The 19,466-nt window shown below is 50.3% G+C and overlaps 1 protein-coding gene across 5 annotated transcripts in view; it reads left to right on the top strand.

The window, feature by feature from the left end:
- LOC137424380 (progesterone receptor) overlaps positions 1 to 19,466 on the top strand; it is a 411,636-nt gene that overhangs the window by 179,510 nt on the left and 212,660 nt on the right. The window lies entirely within an intron of this gene.

Here is a 19,466-nt window from a genome sequence, read left to right as displayed (position 1 = left end):
GCTCAATGGAATACTGCTCTCCCCTCTGGGCTGGTGCTCCTGCCTCACACCTAGCTCGTCTTCATGCTGTTGAAACCAAAGCGTTCAGAATCATTTTTAATCTCCTGCGATGAAGCTAACTCCAAGGGCCTTTCACTTACTCACCGCAGGCAGGTTGGTGGTCTTTCCGTCTTCTACCGACTCCTCTCTGGCCTTGCCCCCCCCAACTCTCTCTGGGCTCTGTCCCCCAAATATTCCTGCAGGTCACACAAGATCTGCCTGCAAACCTCTTATGGTTAAACTGCCAAAATCAAGACTCTCTGCTCACCTTCACTCCTTCATTCCTCTTTTTTCCTGCCTCTGGAAAAACTCCCTCACTCTCTTCAAACCCACTCCACCCTCCAGATCTTTAAATAGATGTTCACCACCATCTCTTATCTTCCCCCATCCATAACCTTGATCTTTTCTATCACTGCTAATTTCACCCCAAATCCACTTTTTTGAAATACCAACTTCTGTCCTGGAAGTCCTTGGTGTCCTTGTGTTTTATACTCCTCCCACCCCCTCCCCCTTCCCACGCCTCCTCCCCCCAAGCCCTCTCCCTCCTCCCACACATCTCCCTGCTCTCAAATGTTGTTTTTGTGTGCTTCTCCTTCTCTCCCCATCTTGTCTTCCGCTCCCTCTTTTTATATATTTTGTTTGTCTGGTTGATTTGTTTGTGAAAGAAATGTTAGCTCTTTCACGAGCCTCGATTCAGTATACAAAAAAAAAAAGAAAAAAAAAAGTGTGCGGCGTCACCATGCCTAGATCAAAAGAGCTCTCTGAGGCCTTCAGAAAGAAGGTTATAGATGCCTACGAGTCTGGGAAGGGATTTAAAAAGATCTCCAAACAATTTGAAATCAATCATTCGACTGTCCGGAAGATCATCTACAAGTGGAGAACATTCCAAACAACTGCCAACTTGTTCAGGCCAGGCCGCCCCAGCAAGTTCAGCCCGAGAGCAGACCGCAAGATGCTGAAAGAAGTCTCTAAGAACCCCAGAATGTCATCACGGGACCTACAGGTAGCTCTTGCCACTGTTGATGTCAAAGTGCACGAGTCTACCATTAGAAAGAGGCTGCACAAATTTGATCTACATGGGAGGTGTGCCAGGAGGAAACCTTTGCTGTCCAGAAAGAACATCAGGGCAAGACGAAAATTTGCCAATGATCACCTCGGCAAAGACCAGCACTCCTAGAACAATGTGCTCTGGACAGATGAGTTAAAGATAGAGCTATTTGGCCACAGTACCAGAAGACATGTTTGGCAAAAACCAAAGACAGCATTTGACCACAAGAACCTGATACCAACTGTAAAGCATGGTGGTGGAAATATTATGGTTTGGGGCAGCTTTGCTGCATCAGGGCCTGGGCAGCTCACCATCATAGAATCCACTATGAATTCTTCATTGTACCAGAGGGTGCTTGAGGATAATGTGAGACCATCTGTCGGAAAGTTGAAGCTCAACCGAAGATGGACCTTGCAACATGACAATGACCCCAAACATACCAGTAAATCCACCAAGGAATGGCTAAAAAGAAAGAAATGGAGGGTTCTGGAATGGCCAAGTTAAAGCCCGGATCTAAATCCCATTGAGATGTTGTGGGGGGAAAGATAGGTGCATTCCAGAAGTTTGGCGCGATTTCATAAATGTTTGAGGGAGTCGTTCAGTGACAAGACACAAGTCAGACATTGCACACACACAAACACACATATATATTAGATTATAATTTAAGTTCTCCAGCCTAATGAGCACACCATGTGATTCTCCAGCCTCACAACAAAAACTCAGTCCCAACAAGGGCGAAACCAGATCGGTAACTGTAAGTTTTTGTATGCACTTATGACAGTATCTGAACTAAGATCGAAACAAGTACACATACATTCAAAGTACACCGCCCCCTTGCCAAATAATTAAATATCCTGCAACGCGGCATTGCCGGGGCGCCTCAGGCGCCCGGCAATACCGCAGTGCAGCTCATAGAGGCTGCATGGGGAGGGAGAGGTGTACGCTAATTGATCAATTAATTGTATAATTAAAATCAATAAAAGATTATCACAAAATATTTTCTTAATCAATTGGCTAATAGCATAACTAAACCACGAGTGCTTCATCCGAAGACGTATCTTTTAGAAATTTAATTAAATAAGTCATTAATAAAAAAATAAATAATTAATTGATTAATCAATAAATAATTAAGTGATTAAATGATTAATCATTAAATCAAAAATATCCTTGATAGCCACATCACTTGGTCACTGTCATGTCCAAATATTAGCTTCCCAGCTCAAAAGGTGCCTGAGATATTGGCCAAATGAGAAAGAAAATAAATGAATGATTAATAATGAAAATAAATAAATAATCATTAAAAAATTAAATTATTAATCAATTCGGTCACAGAACACATAAACCACCACCATTTCATCAGAATCTGTAACTTAAAAAAAAAAAAAAATTTGGCATTAATCGAATAATTAAATAATTAATCGATTAATTGATTAATTAATAAATCAAAAATAGCCTTTGCAGCCAAATCACCTGGTCATTGGCATGTCCAAATGTCAGCTTCCTAACTCAAAAGGTGCCTGAGTTAATGGTCAGAAGAGAAAGTAAATTTAATTAATTAAATAAGTACTTAATTAATCGCTAATAATTAAATAACTCCTCAATTAATTGATTAATCAAAAAACAAAAATACAGTTTTTGACAAAGGACTTGCTCACTACTGTGCCGAAATTTCAGCTTCCTCGCTCAAAGGATGGCTGAGATATCGCCCAGACAAACAAACAAGAAAGAAAACAAGAAAACAACCAGAGTGAAAACTGAGTACTCTCTTTCAGCATGCGTCACTGCCGAGCTCCCTTCGCTGCCCAGCAATGACGATTTGCAATGCCTGGAGATGACATAAGAAAGGAGCGGTGTACAATTATTACGCACTGTCGGATGGCTCTTCCGGAGCTTGGCAGGCAAAGCGCACGTACATGACGGTGACGTCACAGCGTGCGCTCATTAAGCTGGAGAACTTAAATTATAATCTTATTGGTTACTCCCGGCGCATTCAGGCGACTCCACATAATGAGTGAATACCAGAGATAATGTACCGTGTGGCAGGCGGTGCTTATAGCTCCCATTAAGGTACAGCACAGCTGGATGGGATACCTTAATGCTGGTTCACCACTGATGGTATAAAAACCACTGTTTAGAGGCCATTTTTCCCCGCAAAGCGGGGGTTGGCCTTTTCGGGGACCGTGGTTGTTGTTGTTTTTTGGTCCCCTTTTTGAAGCAATGTTTTACGGCCGGATGCCCTTCCTGCCGCCAACCCTGTTTGTCGCCTTTTTACGACACACAGGGAATTACCAGTGAACTGGTACTCAATTTGCCGACCTCGGAAGGATGACAGGCTGAGTCAACCCCCCTGGCGTTAATTCAGCGATCGGCCGGGATTCGAACCCAGGATCCTTGGATCCTAAGCTGGCACCCTAGCCGCTAGCCCAACACCAGGGCCGAGCTCCCTTCGCTGCCCAGCAATGACGATTTGCAATGCCTGGAGATGGCATAAGAAAGGAGCGGTGTACAATTATTACGCACTGTCGGATGGCTCTTCCGGAGCTTGGCAGGCAAAGCCCACGTACATGACGGTGACGTCACAGCGTGCGCTCATTAAGCTGGAGAACTTAAATTATAATCTTATTGGTTACTCCCGGCGCATTCAGGCGACTCCACATAATGAGTGAATACCAGAGATAATGTACCATGTGGCAGGCGGTGCTTATAGCTCCCATTAAGGTACAGCACAGCTGGATGGGATACCTTAATGCTGGTTCACCACTGATGGTATGAAGTCGCATAATGACATATATATATATATATATATATATATATATATATATATATATATACGGACCGCGGATAGGATGTTGTTTTGCTGAGCGGATGGCGCCGCGGCCCTAACAGTTACCCCGACTAACCCGATTCCTGGACGTTGGCCAAAATCGCGCCACAGATATTCAATATGGAAACCTCTAAAGCGACCGAATGTAAAGAGGAAGAAGAAGACGTACAGAAGAATAACAGGATTTATTATTTACACACACGAAAGCAAAAGGAGCAGTCAAGGTTATTTACAGGGAAAATGGAAAAAGCAGGTGACACAGTGAAAATACTAGCTTAACTATACAAGCTTAACTTATTCCCTGGGACAAGACAAACAAAACAAACTCACGTACACAAGAAGGATGGAATGGCAGGAATGAATGCTGGAAGGAGGAATGGGAAGGTTCAGCTGGGGCAGATGGTTCGGGCTTGATCCCGCACGGGACGTCGGGCTGGACCTCGATGGCCACCGATGCCACGGCAATCTGGTTCCCGCGGGGTAACGGGTCGAAGCTGCCTGGTGGAGTCAACGCTGCTTGTGGAGCCCAAAGCTGCTGGTTCTCTGGCTCAACTCTTTCTTGGAACCTCTCTGGCGCAACTCTTTCTTGGAACCTCTGGCGCAACTCCTTCTTGGAACCTTTGGCGCAACTCTTTCTTGGAACCTTTGGCGCAACTCTTGTAATTCACCTCTCCCTCTCTAGCTTAGTCCAGCAACAACTTATCGGCTTTCGCGCGCGCGCTTTATAGCGCATCAGGCGATCAAGCCGCTGGTGTCCAGGACACGCCCATCGGTCAGCTCGCCTCGGCCCTGATTGGTCGGCACGGCCCTCTGGCTCCGCCCTTGATGACGATGGGCAGGCACGCCCTTCTTCCCCGAGCTGACCACGCCGTAATGGCGGAAAATGCAGTTGGCAGTAGAGGTTTTGGGAATGGGAATGAAAGGGGATCTATCTATTTGAATTCGGTGCAATGGAGTATTAATTAATGGAAGACAAAGCCTTACCCTAATACACAGAATAAGGAAATAAACTACTGAACAGGGATATATGGTGTCCTTCGTGTATGCTTTATGGAATTAACTACGGGAACGCCCTTTGACCTTTATACAACACTGGAGTAATGAGGGCGATATTTTACAACAATTTACACAACAACAACAACAACAAAAAACCATTCTCATATCCACAACACTGCACCCTCCTCCTCTTAGGCACGACCCGGGCCTCTTACCTTAACTTTTAGTGTGGCACGTAGGTGTAGTTCCCTCTACATTTAACCTGACCCTGAGTGCGACAGTTTTAAAACATAAATAAATATGTCCCGCTGCTCCATTGCACCCTGCCTAACAGATTCACGCCCACAGCTAACCAAATTGCGGAATGGTCTTCAAGCTATACATTTACGGTGGGGAGCATTATTTACAATGACGTTACTTTATTTACAAAACGCAACCCAGGACCTGTGATTGTTCTTTCTGGGGGGGGGGGGGAAGACAGTATTTCTCACAGTTATATATATATATATATATATATATATATATATATATATATATATATATATATATATATATACTGAAACGCAAAAGAAACTTACCACCTTTGAAACCTTTAAATATCAACAATAACACTGCGTGTAGTAAATGTGTGAACTTATTTGTGGACAATAGTGTCCTCACTGTCAGACAAAACGGTCATGGATGGTCACTTGAACCTTCAATGGTCACTTCATAGCACAGCTGTTGAACAGCCGTTTTGACTGTCAGTGATTAGCCAAGGGGTACGGGATGATTTTAATGAGCTGCACGTGATGTCTTGATATTGGCTTTAAAAAGGCCAGTGCAAAATGGGCATTTTGACCAAAAAATTTGACCATTTTGACCAACTTCAAAAAGACCGAAAACGCAAAAGAAACTTATCACTTGTTTGAAATGTAATAAAATTGTAACAGTTCAAAATAAAACAAACCAACAATTGCTAATTGAAACATTGGCATTTTATTGATGACATGTCAAGTTTTTGACCAAGATACACCATCTCATCAGTTTGTTCTACAGTACAGAACAGCACAGGGTGCAATGTCAGTCCCCTTTCAATAGCGTGTGTGGCCACCATTGTTTTGGATACAGGCAGTGCATCGTCGGCGTATACTGCCTACCAGTCTTTGGATGGATTGCTGCTGGATTCTGTCCCACTCAGTCCTCAATGTCTGAAGCAGCTCTGCCCATGTCCTGGCCCTGCCAACTACGCGTCTCCCAAGCACATCCCACAGGTGCTCTATGGGATTCAGGTCAGGGGAGAACGCAGGCCACTGCATGGTGTTGATGTTCTCGCCTTGGAGAAATGCAGTGGTAAAGCGAGCAGCATGGGGACGAGCGTTGTCATGCTGAAAGGTTCTCAGTTCTGGGTGGACTAGCAGGAATGGCAGCAGATGAGGTCGCAGGATGTTATCCACATACCGCTGGGTGTTAAGATTCCCAACCACAACCACCAGTGGCGTCCTGTACCGGCCTGATATGGCGGCCCACACCATCACACTTGGGCCACCCCACCTGTTGGCTTGACGCACGCAACAATCGGCATATCGCTCGCCAGTTCTTCTCCAGACACGCTCACGCCCATCAGGACTGTCCACACAGAACCTTGACTCATCACTGAAAGCGACCTCGTTCCACTGCGCCAAGGTCCACCGCTGATGCTGCTGGCACCATCTCTGTCGGTTGCGGCGATGGGCAGCCATCATCACGGGGCCTCTCTATGGTCTTCTGGCAGTCAGACCATAGTCATGCAGTCGTCTTCGTGCAGTATCATTGGAGATCCGTGGTTTGCATGCCCCGGAGTTTCTGCCGCAGTGCGGGATGCTGGACGGAATCGATCCCGCAGGTGACTTCGGACCATCTGCCTGTCCTGCCTTGCAGTGGTGACTCTTGGCCTCCCTGATCGAGGTCTGTCATCTGCAGAGTTGTGGAGGGTGTCTCTGTCCACCAGGGCCGATATCGTCTGGTGTGAACAGCCAAGGCGACGTGCCACCTCACGGTAGCTCAGTCCGCCTTGCAGCATGCCCAGGGCACGCTGCCGTTTATCCCTTGACAATCGTGGCATGTTGATTGAAATGCCCATTTTGCACTGGCCTTTTTAAAGCCAATATCAAGACATCACGTGCAGCTCATTAAAATCATCCCGTACCCCTTGGCTAATCACTGACAGTCAAAACGGCTGTTCAACAGCTGTGCTATGAAGTGACCATTGAAGGTTCAAGTGACCATCCGTGACCGTTTTGTCTGACAGTGAGGACACTATTGTCCACAAATAGGTTCACACATTTACTACACGCAGTGTTATTGTTGATATATAAAGGTTTCAAAGGTGGTAAGTTTCTTTTGCGTTTTCGGTCTTTTTGAAGTTGGTCAAAATGGTCAAATTTTTCGGTCAAAATGCCCATTTTGCACTGGCATTTTTAAAGCCAATATCAAGACATCACGTGCAGCTCATTAAAATCCTCCCATACCCCTTGGCTAATCACTGACAGTCAAAACGGCTGTTCAACAGCTGTGCTATGAAGTGACCATTGAAGGTTCAAGTGACCATCCGTGACCGTTTTGTCTGACAGTGAGGACACTATTGTCCACAAATAAGTTCACACATTTACTACACGCAGTGTTATTGTTGATATTTAAAGGTTTCAAAGGTGGTAAGTTTCTTTTGCGTTTCAGTATATATATATATATATATATATATATATATATATATATATATATATATATATATATATATATATATATATATATATATATATATATATTGTTATAGATCGCGGTTTGGATGTTATAGACCGAGCGGTGGTTTAAAACCGCGACCTAACAAAACTCACCCGATTCCACCCGAACGTTGGTTGTATCGCACCCTAGCTGCTCAATGAGGGAAAAGACAAAAGCGACGCAATGCAAGAGGAAAACGGAGACAAAAAAAGGTTTGAAATACTACCACATTTATTCCTACTATTTACACACAAGCAACAAAAAGCAATTCAGTTTATTTACAAGTACAAGACGCAGGTGACACAGTGCAAATTTAGCTTATCTACAGACTTAACTTATTACCCAGGACAGAACAAACAAAGACGACTCACATGGGGAATGCCAGGGATGGCAGAAGGTGGATGGCTGGCGGGAGAGGAAAGGTCCAAGGGGGGGTCTTGCAGCACAACCGGCGCGTTCAGCAGCCGCCGTTCCGTTTCGGCCCTGCTCCGAACCGCCATTCAGGCCCCCTTTGGCGGTGGGGTGGCGCGGCTGCGGCGGCCTCCGTCCGCTGCGTTCCCAGGACTTGTCTCACTGGTCTGGTCCCTCAACCCTCAACTCTTTCTTGCTTCTCTCACTTCTCACCACCGACTCCTCTCTCTGGCAACCGACTGTGACCAACTCCTTGCAACCAACTCCTCCTCTCTTCACAACCCTTCTTTTTCCAACCCAGAGTGCATCTCTCTTTCTTCTTCTCCCCCTCCACTTCCGGTTGCGCCCTTTTATAGCGCCCCCCAGCGATCACGCCCCCGGCGCTTTGGACACGCCCATCGGGGCGCTCACCTCGGCCCTGGCTGGTCGCACGACCCTCGGGCTCCGCCCCGGACGACGACGGGCGGGCGCGCCCCTCCCCTCCTCTGACGAGGTGGAGACACGCCTTTCTTCCCTGACTCGAGCCTCGTGGTCAATGGCGGTTATTGGAGGGGAGGTGATTGGGAATCGAGGCTCAGCAATGACGAGAGGGGATGTAATATGGCAATCGAGGGTCGGCAATCACGAAAGGGGGGATGTGAAGGAAATGGGGATTTTTGGGGATGGGAATGGAAGGGGATCTATTCTCTCTCACTGGTGCAATGGAGTATTTCAATTAATGGGAGACACAGCCTTATCTTAAAACACAGAATAAGATATAACTATCGAACATGAATATCCTATGATTGGCTGACGTGTATGCTTGTGGACTATGGGACGCCCTTTTGATCTTACACAGCTCCGGAGGCAGGAGGCACAGCACAACAACAATAATAATAATCATACAGCACACAATAAAAAAATATATATACAGTCCTCATATCCACAACACTGCACTCTCCTCCTCTTAGGCACGTCCCGGGCCTACAACTTTTAGCTTTAGCGTGACACGTAGGTGTAGTTCCCTCTATTTTTAACCTGACCCTGAGTGTGACAGTTTAAACATAAATAAATGTGTCCCGCTGCTCCATTGCACCCTGCCTAACAGACTTTCGCCCACAGTTAACCGAATTGCGGAATGGTCTTCAAACTATACACTGACGGTGGGGAGCATTATTTACAATGACTCTGCTTTTATTTACAAAACTAACCCAGGACCTGTAATTGTTCTTTCTGGGGGGGAGACAGTCTGCTCTGCATCAATGCACCATGAAAGCACCTATAACGCACCAACACACCCTCAAGCACCAATCAGTGCAGTCACCACTGTTCATCAATAAAATTAATTCAACAACCCCTAACCCTGCAGGTGTCTCTTGCTCTTCGGCTCCCTCTGCTGGTGATTATTATTTCTTCCAGTTGTTGTCATTTTCTTTGCTTTGCCTACTGGCGGCCTATTTTCAATAAAACTTGCACCCAATGTGTCCTTTTTATTTATTTATGGCCCACCAGGCCGACTATGTGTATGGTTCACCTGTGGGGCATCGGTGCCCTGTGGCCAAGGTCCGCCAGCAAGATTTCGGGCCCTCATGGCCGGTTCCAGCAGAGGGGCCATGCCCCAACCCATGGGGTCCATAAGTGGTGCTCGGCCACTGACATGTGGTCCATAATGTGGTGCATCGATGCAGACAGCTGGTTCTGGGAATTTCGGGCGCACAATGGCCGACCCACGCACGCTCCCCTCGGCGCCCAACGGCGCTCAGGTCCTCATGTGGGAGACAAAAGGGGGGACAAGACAGATGAGCGAGGGGTAAGGTCTCAAGGGTACACATCAAAAAGGCAATGCAAGGCGAAATGCGTACGGAGGGCGAAGTGAGAAAGCTCGTCCCTACCGTACGTCACCCCCCTGTTACCTAGCCCACCCTTGCCCTTACCCCATATGTACAAAACCTACACATTACCAATTCGTCACTACTGTCACGTCTTCCCCATATTTCCCCTATACCAAATTCGTCTCCACAATCCCTCTACTTCAAAATTTGCCATCACCAAATTCATCATCAATCCTCATAAGGAGGCAGAGATGGAATTACGCACAATGTCACACCCACGTCATGATGCGTCTCACATCCCAAACATTTGCATCATAAAAATAATTAAACTATGGCATGGTGTGGAGTACCTGTCACCTCAGGTGAGTGGATGCAGATGGTGCGAGGAGATCCTTCATCCTAACTATCCTCTAAATGACTTTAACACACTTTACACTACCCGGGGTCTTTCTCCGGCCAAACCATTGGCCCTCTTACACTATGGGTTCTAAAAACCAATTCCCATTGGCCAAACTGTGGTGCTTTTCAATTTGGGGTCTCACTCCCCCGATTCATCTCCCGGTGCCCTCGCACAATTTCTGGGCCGCGACGTGTAGCTCTCCCAACAGGTCTACCCACCTGCACACCTCCACCACTGTAGTTGCCACCCGAGCTTACCTAGCTCCTCACCCTAACCTAACTACCTGGGGACAGCCCCTCTCCTGGCTCTGTCACCCCATGGTGCCCTCTGGCACTGGGCTACCCGGGTCCGTCCTCCGGATCCTCGGGCCCCATCCACACAACTACTACCGGCTCCCAGAGCCCACCTGCGGCCTCACCTGGCCGACATCCTTACAGTGGTGGAGTGCCCAAACAACTACACACACTAACAGGCTACACGCCCAGCCATTTCCACAACACCAACGCACCCATCCACATACCATTCTGTCACCCGCACCACAGATGCCAATATCCAACTACAATTTACCTATACCCTCTACCTAACACTTACACTACCCGCCCCGGGTATCCGTGATGGGGGTCCACTCTTCCCCCATTCACACCTTCGCACCATCCACTCCACTCCACAATTTCCACCATTCTCACTCCACGACCATCCATTCCACTACTCCATACCATTTATTCCATACACCTGTCTTTCATTCACCTGTCGTTGCACACCTGTGCAATCTCACCTGGTGCCACCTGCACCCTCCTCCTCTTTCTGGACCAGTTGGTCAACGCAACACACATCACCATCACTCACTCATACACTGCTCCACACACCTGTTCAGTTGCACACCTGTGCAATCACACCTGTTCCATTCTCACCTGTTCAATCCTCACACGCACGGCATCATCTCAGCTAACTACTCCCCTCTGAAACTTGCGCTTCCCAGTCGTCCCTTTAAACTATTGCGCTCCCACGTCATTATCATCCACACTAAACTACCTGCGTCCCCACTACAGGTATCAATCACTAACTAAACTTAACGTTACCTAAGGTCATCTTCGCTAGATCCCTACACACCATATCCTAACCCACCCGGGCTAGTTTTCACTGCCATACACCCCATAAGCTATTGCTCCTTTGCCCCCACCTTGTGAGGGATGACAGAGTTGCCATCCCACCACAGCGGGGCATCTCTCACTACCATTCCCCCAGTCCTCTGACGCTACGAGCCCCCGTCGCAAGAGGTACTGGGTCCTGCCTCGGCATCTAGAGCCGAGGCGATCCATGAGGGCGCCTGCTCGCCGGCATAAGGTCTTATCCGGTCGGCATGGACGATCCGAGGGGGGGTCCGTGGCCCCATTTTGATCTTAATGACCACGTCACAGATTTGCGACAGGACGACTCCCGGGCCTTGCCAGGGGGAGGTGAGTTTTGGGCACCTTCCCTTCCGCCTCCGGGGATTAAAGAACCAAATCTTCATCCCCGGAGCGTATTGACTCCCCTGGCTCCGGTCGTCGTAACTGCGCTTCATCTTGGCCCCCGCCAGATGGAGCTGGCGGCGGGCGAAGGCATGGACCCGCTCCATGCCTTCCTCCAGGTGACGTGCGTACCCCTCCCTCGGCGGTGTGTCCGTGGTGTCTGGCACGGGACCGCATAGCAAGTCGGCGGGAGCCCGTAACTCCCGCCCATACATAAGCAACGCTGGACTGCATGCGGTGGCCCCGTGCTGGCTAGTTCGGTAGGCCATCAACAGGTACGGGAGATGTTCGTCCCAGTCATCCTGACGGGTGGTGGTGAACAATGCCAGTTGTTGGATCAATGTTCGATTGAACCTTTCCACCATCCCGTCAGATTGTGGCCGCAAGGGCGTGGTCCTGGTTTTCCGAATTGACAGGAGTCTGCACACATCTTTTAGTAATTGACTTTCAAAATTTCGACCCTGATCGGTGTGCAGCTCCTGTGGAATCCCGTGCCGACATACAAATCCTTCTACGAAGGCCTGTGCTACCACCCCTGCTTCTTGGTTGGGGAGGGCATAGGCCTCCGGCCACTTGGTGAAATAGTCCATTACAACGAGGATATACTTATTACCTTGGCGGGTGCGGGGCAGCGGTCCTAGAATATCCATAGCCACCCGCTCAAGGGGGGCCCCCACCTGATGTAATTGAAGGGGGGCCCTCGTCCTCCGTGCTGGTCCCTTTTTGGCAGAACAGGCGTCGCATCTCCGACACCAGTCCTGTATGTCGCGCCCCATATTCACCCAATAGAACCTCCGGCGGACCCGAGATATTGTCTTTGTCCTGCCCAAATGGCCGCCGGAGCGGGTACCATGCACCTGTTGCAATATGACGTTCTTGAATTTGTCAGGGACTATCACCAGCCAGGAAGTTCTATCAGAGGGAACCTCCACCCACTTGCGATACAAGATGTTGCCTTTCAATTCCAGGGTCTGCCACTGAGCCCAATACGCCTTTGTTTGCGCCCCGAGGGGGGTGACCTCTTCCCCCTTTGGTCTTTGCCCCAATTTGACCCACTGGAACACCGGCCCCAGAACAGGATCCTCCTGCTGGGCCGTGCTCCAAGCCAACTCTCCAAATTCCTCGTCCGCGGTTAGTGGCAAAATTGGCCCTCTCACCCGGGTTGCCCGGACGACGAGAATCGGGGCGGAATCGCCCAATTGCTCCCTCTCCTCGTGTCTCGCACAAAATTTACAGTTTTCCCCCAGACAAGGACGCCGAGAGAGTGCGTCCGCATTACCATGGGCCTTCCCGGCCCTATGGGCCACATCAAAATCGTACTGCTGCAACTTTTCCAACCACCTTGCAATTTGGCCCTCCGGTTCCTTGAACCGAAGGAGCCATTGCAAGGAGGAATGGTCAGTTCTAACCAAAAATTTCCGCCGTAATGGTTCATGGCAGCCAGCATGGCCAATAACTCTTTGCGAGTGACGCAATAATTTCGCTCGGGCCTACTTAAGGCCCGACTATAGTAACCAATCACTCTCTCCACGCCCTCCTGTGTCTGAGACAAAACTGCGCCCAATCCTTCCTGGCTCGCATCCGTGTCCAGGGTAAATGCCCCGTTGCTAGTGGGGTAAGCTAGAAGGGGTGCGGATGTTAGACACCCCTTCAATTTTTGGAAGGCCTCGTGGCACTCCCGCGTCCAATTAAATCGCGTCCCCTTCTCCGTAAGCCGGTGGAGGGGACGGGCCAACTCCGCAAATTTCGCCACAAAGCGCCGGTAGTAGGAGCAGAGTCCCAAAAATCCCCACACCTCCTTGATGGTACGTGGTGCGGGCCACTCCTCTACCGCTTTAATTTTGTCTGGGTCCGTTTTTACCCCCTCGCGGCCGATCACGTGACCTAAATAGGCCACCTCTCTTGCAAACAAAGTGCACTTACTCGGGTTCAGCTTCAACCCTGCCTGTCTGAGGCACCCGAACACCTGGTCCAAATTAGCTACTGCCTGGGGGAACGTTTGGGCATGTACCAGGACGTCATCCAGGTACACCAGGCATGATTGCCATGGCATGCCGCCCAGTACATGCTCCATCAATCTTTCAAAGGTGGCGGGGGCGTTACACAAACCAAACGGCATCACAGTGAACTGATACAGCCCCTTACCTGTGGAAAATGCCGTTTTCTCCTTCCCTGCCCTATCCATCTCCACCTGCCAATACCCACTCTTGAGGTCCAAAGTTGAGAACCAATTTGAGCCCGCAACGGCATCGAGGGTGTCATCAATCCTTGGCAGGGGATATGAGTCCTTGAGTGTCACGTTGTTTAGCTGGCGATAGTCCACGCAGAACCGCGTGGTCCCATCTTTCTTTTTGACCAGCACAACAGGTGACATCCAAGGACTTCCCGAGGGCTCGATCACACCTGCGTCGAGCATTTTTTCAACCTGCTCGTCAGCTTCCGCCCTCTTGCTCCAAGGGAGCCGTCGGGCGGCCTGACGAATAGGCCGGGCCTCACCGGTGTGGATCTGATGTTTCACCAGGCCCGTACGTCCAATATCCTCGGTGGACAAGGAGAAGAGGTCCAAATGGGACCCAACCAGTTTGTGTAAGGCCTCCCTCTGGGTACCTCCCAACTCTACACTACTGCGATTTACCATCTCGCAAATGGGATCGGGCCAATTCCTAGAACTTATTGAAGGCTCCCCCTGGGGCCGGCTCGGCTGGACGTTCTCGCCCCTCACTGACGCGACTTCTCTAACTGGGGTGCAGCCAGCTACCTTCGTGCCCCTCACTATAGTGCGTGGTTCTGTGCTAATATTAATTACTCGGACGGCCACCACCGGCCCGTCCGTCTTTACAAGGGTACGGCCCACGATTAAACCAGGTATGGATAGCGCTGCCACCGGTTCGACCAGGCCGCAGGATTCCTGCCATGTCGGGCGAGCTGACCATCGGGCCGGCACTATGGCCTCGGCCCCCGGGGGGATGGTCACGGCCTCAGGAGCCTCCAGCTCCACCCTCTCGGCCGTGCTCACCCCCTCCAATGGTAGCTCTTCCACTCCCCATCGCAGGACCCCCCGACTCAAGTCGATTTTACAACCGCTGGCAGTCAACAAATCCAACCCTATTAAGCATGGGTCGCACACCTCCGCCACCCAAACCTCTATCTCTTGCTTCACCGATCCCAACTTGAGGGTCACAAACCCACGCCCTATGATCGGAGCCGTTGCCCCGGTAGCCAGCTGCAAGCTATGATTTTCCAGACGCTGGATTTTACCCCAGCCGTCTGCACTCGAATTAAGGACCACGGGGCTGATGATCGTGGCGCTGGCTCCCGTGTCCACCACGGCGTCTACCCCCACGCCGGCAATTTTGCACCGAATTGTCAAACTACCCGTTCCAATTCGGCCACAATGAATGACCTGTCGCGTCAACGAGGGCTTCTCCCCATCCTCTACTGCCGAACACCGCCCTGCATGCCCGGCACGTTCTAGTTTCCCTGGCCCTGGCGGGGGGGTGTCTGAGGTCGGCTAGGCCGATCGATACTGGGCGGAGTTGAGGGCATCGGCTGGCGGGGAACGTCCCGGCGCGGAGCTCGACACTCCCATGCACGGTGACCCATCCTAGCACAATTATAGCACCTCACCTGGTAAGGTGCTTGCCTCCGGTATTCCAAATTCCCCCCCCTGTATGTCCGAATTGGGGTACTCTGTCGGGGACTACCGGGTGCCACCGCTGGGGCCGCCTGCCATGGTCCAGGTCCCGCCAGGCGCCGATCCACTAACCTCCGGACCATGCTTTCCAGGTCAGGGCCCCCGTCGGGGGCGGGCCCCCTTGGGGGGCCGCCCCCCATCACGGGCCCCATCTGACGCACCGCCACTGCATGGCGCTCGCCTCCCCGGGCCAGGGGCCTCGCTGCTTCCCAACGGGCTGCAGCGTCGGCCGCCTGACTCATGGTTTGCGGGCGCCACATGGCGAGCTGTTGCCGGAGCTCCAGATCCGGAAGGGCCTGAATAAAGTGATCCAGCGCCAGGCTTTCCTGGGAACCCGCCGCCATGTCCGCGTGTGCAATCCCGACCGCGCGGCGAATATCGTGAGCAAGTTCCCCGATGGTCTCCTGGGGCTTGCGTTTTCGCTGCGCAAGTTGGGCTTTAACAAGCTCGCTTTGCTGTTCAATGCCGAACCGATTAATTAATGCCGCACGGAGAGCTGGCAGGGTGAGAGCACCCGGTGGTAAAGCCGTCAGCACCTCCGCCGCCGCGCCGCGCAGTGCCCCCACCAGGTGTACTCCACCTTCGTCCGGATTCCAACCGTTGCCTTTACACACGTACTCAAACTGCGCCAGGTACGCCCTCAAATCACTCTTGCCGTCATACGGCGCGAGTGGGACCTTGTGGGCGCCCGAAGGTCGGACCCCGCGCGTCACTCCTTGCGGGATCAACGCGGGACCAAACCGTTCGGGCTCCCACAGTACGCTATTCCCGGGGGGCTCCCGCGCGTCCCCCGTCCCTCCAAACACTACCCCTCCTGGTGTCGATGCCTGGGTCGCCCCTCCGCAACCCGCTACCCACGCCATACCCCCACAGCCTTGCTCACCAGCACCCCCCTCACTCCCCATAGCCAACCCTCCTTGCACACCTCCTCTGTCCATACACTCCGGACCAGTCATACCTCTTACCATTGGTCCCTCACGAACACCCGGGTCTACACCACCCCTCAAGCCGACTGAATCTCCCCTCACATCATGTACATTGCCACTCACCTCCGTACCTCGTCGCACCTCCTCTGCCACCTGCAAACTTTTTATTTGGTTAGTGAGCACCGCATCATGATTTGAACACAGACCTTGTACATATTCCATGACTTCCTCCTTTATCTCCCTCTTAGCTTCCCTCCGTCTCTTCTTAATTTCACTCACCCCTTCTTCCACCTCCTCTAATTTTTCCTTTACCTCCTTCAGCTCCCGGTGCGCCCCCTCGATTTCTTCCTCCATCGCTACTTTAACCGTTTCTATGTGCGTCCTTACCTCCCGGTCCTTCGTCTCCATTACTTCTGTCACCTCCTCCAACCTCTTCGTCAATCCCTCATGTACCATTTGACATTCCTTTTGTGTCGCTATTAATTCATTTTTTATGTCCTTTTGTGTTGCTTTTAAACCCCCGATGATTGCTGTGTTCTTTTCCACTTGGTCCGCTAGTTCCTTTTGTCCCACTGTCAGCTGTTCTACTCCTTTCGTCAGATCTTCTATTCCCCCTTGTAACTTTGCCGTATTATTTCTCACCTCTTTCTCTATACGCTTTTCGCCTCGCTTTACCTCCTCGCGTAGCCCCGAGACCTCCTCACTCACCCCTCGTCGTATTTCCTCCATCTGGTTCCCCATCTGTTCGATTTCCCGGGCGGATTGTTCCCCTATTTCCCGCAATTTGTCCTCCATCCTATTTTCTAACCCCATTAACCCATTTTTCACCCCCTCTAACTGATTCTCCTGGGCAGCCATTCTGTTTTCCACCCCCGTTAACCCATTCTTTACCTCTTTTATCCCGTTGTCTAACCCCTCAAAATTATTGTCTAACTTCCCAAATTTCTTGTCTAACTCCTCAAAATTATTGTCTAACTTCCCAAATTTCCTGTCTAACCCCTCACCAGTACCCCTCGCTTCGTCCCTCATTACCCTCATTTGGCCCTCCAATCGCTCACCCTGAGCATCCATCTGGTTCCCCATTACCCCCAATTGCTCACTCTGAGCATCCATCCAGTTCCCCATTACCCCCAATTGCTCACTCTGAGCATCCATCCGGCCCTCCAATCGCTCACTATTCTGGGCCATAAGGGCCTTCATTTGTATAAAAAAAAGGTTCAAATCCATTGGCATCTCCGGTTCGACTACCGCGACCATGGGCGTGGCTAAATGTGGCGCCGCTGTAATCACGTGCGCTAGAGCGCCATTTTGTGCACCTGAAATTCCCGCAACCACATTGCCATTTTCCTCCTCCCTTTCTTCCCCGAAGTCCTGGGTTACTTCTAACCCCTCTATCTCTCCCACCGGCATCCCGTCGCCTTGGACAGCCATGGCGCGATTTCAAAATTCGGGCTCTTCCTTTAAAACAAAACAAATTTCGTACTTTATAATTTTGAGCGCGTGAAGCGCGCTCCGGGTCGATCTCACTCCCCGACACCAATTGTTATAGATCGCGGTTTGGATGTTATAGACCGAGCGGTGGTTTAAAACCGCGACCTAACAAAACTCACCCGATTCCACCCGAACGTTGGTTGTATCGCACCCTAGCTGCTCAATGAGGGAAAAGACAAAAGCGACGCAATGCAAGAGGAAAACGGAGACAAAAAAAGGTTTGAAATACTACCACATTTATTCCTACTATTTACACACAAGCAACAAAAAGCAATTCAGTTTATTTACAAGTACAAGACGCAGGTGACACAGTGCAAATTTAGCTTATCTACAGACTTAACTTATTACCCAGGACAGAACAAACAAAGACGACTCACATGGGGAATGCCAGGGATGGCAGAAGGTGGATGGCTGGCGGGAGAGGAAAGGTCCAAGGGGGGGGGGTCTTGCAGCACAACCGGCGCGTTCAGCAGCCGCCGTTCCGTTTCGGCCCTGCTCCGAACCGCCGTTCAGGCCCCCTTTGGCGGTGGGGTGGCGCGGCTGCGGCGGCCTCCGTCCGCTGCGTTCCCAGGACTTGTCTCACTGGTCTGGTCCCTCAACCCTCAACTCTTTCTTGCTTCTCTCACTTCTCACCACCGACTCCTCTCTCTGGCAACCGACTGTGACCAACTCCTTGCAACCAACTCCTCCTCTCTTCACAACCCTTCTTTTTCCAACCCAGAGTGCATCTCTCTTTCTTCTTCTCCCCCTCCACTTCCGGTTGCGCCCTTTTATAGCGCCCCCCAGCGATCACGCCCCCGGCACTTTGGACACGCCCATCGGGGCGCTCACCTCGGCCCTGGCTGGTCGCACGACCCTCGGGCTCCGCCCCGGACGACGACGGGCGGGCGCGCCCCTCCCCTCCTCTGACGAGGTGGAGACACGCCTTTCTTCCCTGACTCGAGCCTCGTGGTCAATGGCGGTTATTGGAGGGGAGGTGATTGGGAATCGAGGCTCAGCAATGACGAGAGGGGATGTAATATGGCAATCGAGGGTCGGCAATCACGAAAGGGGGGATGTGAAGGAAATGGGGATTTTTGGGGATGGGAATGGAAGGGGATCTATTCTCTCTCACTGGTGCAATGGAGTATTTCAATTAATGGGAGACACAGCCTTATCTTAAAACACAGAATAAGATATAACTATCGAACATGAATATCCTATGATTGGCTGACGTGTATGCTTGTGGACTATGGGACGCCCTTTTGATCTTACACAGCTCCGGAGGCAGGAGGCACAGCACAACAACAATAATAATAATCATACAGCACACAATAAAAAAAAATATATACAGTCCTCATATCCACAACAATATATATATATATATATATATATATATATATATATATATATATATATATATATATATATATATATATACATACATACATACATACTTATAAACAATTCATTAAGTCGCTTCGGTGTTTTAATAATTGTATATAAATTGAACCATGAAAGGTACGTTTGGTATGAGTGTGGTCATTAAATCGCAGAGACTGAAATGCCCTGCAGGTGCTGCTGTACTTTTAGATTT

This window comes from Myxine glutinosa, chromosome 4, assembly GCF_964187855.1.
Source record: "Myxine glutinosa chromosome 4, kmMyxGlut1.1, whole genome shotgun sequence".
NCBI lineage: Eukaryota > Metazoa > Chordata > Myxini > Myxiniformes > Myxinidae > Myxine > Myxine glutinosa.
The sequence above is the reverse complement of the archived record's forward strand: the minus strand, read 5'-3'. Positions and strand labels throughout refer to the sequence as shown.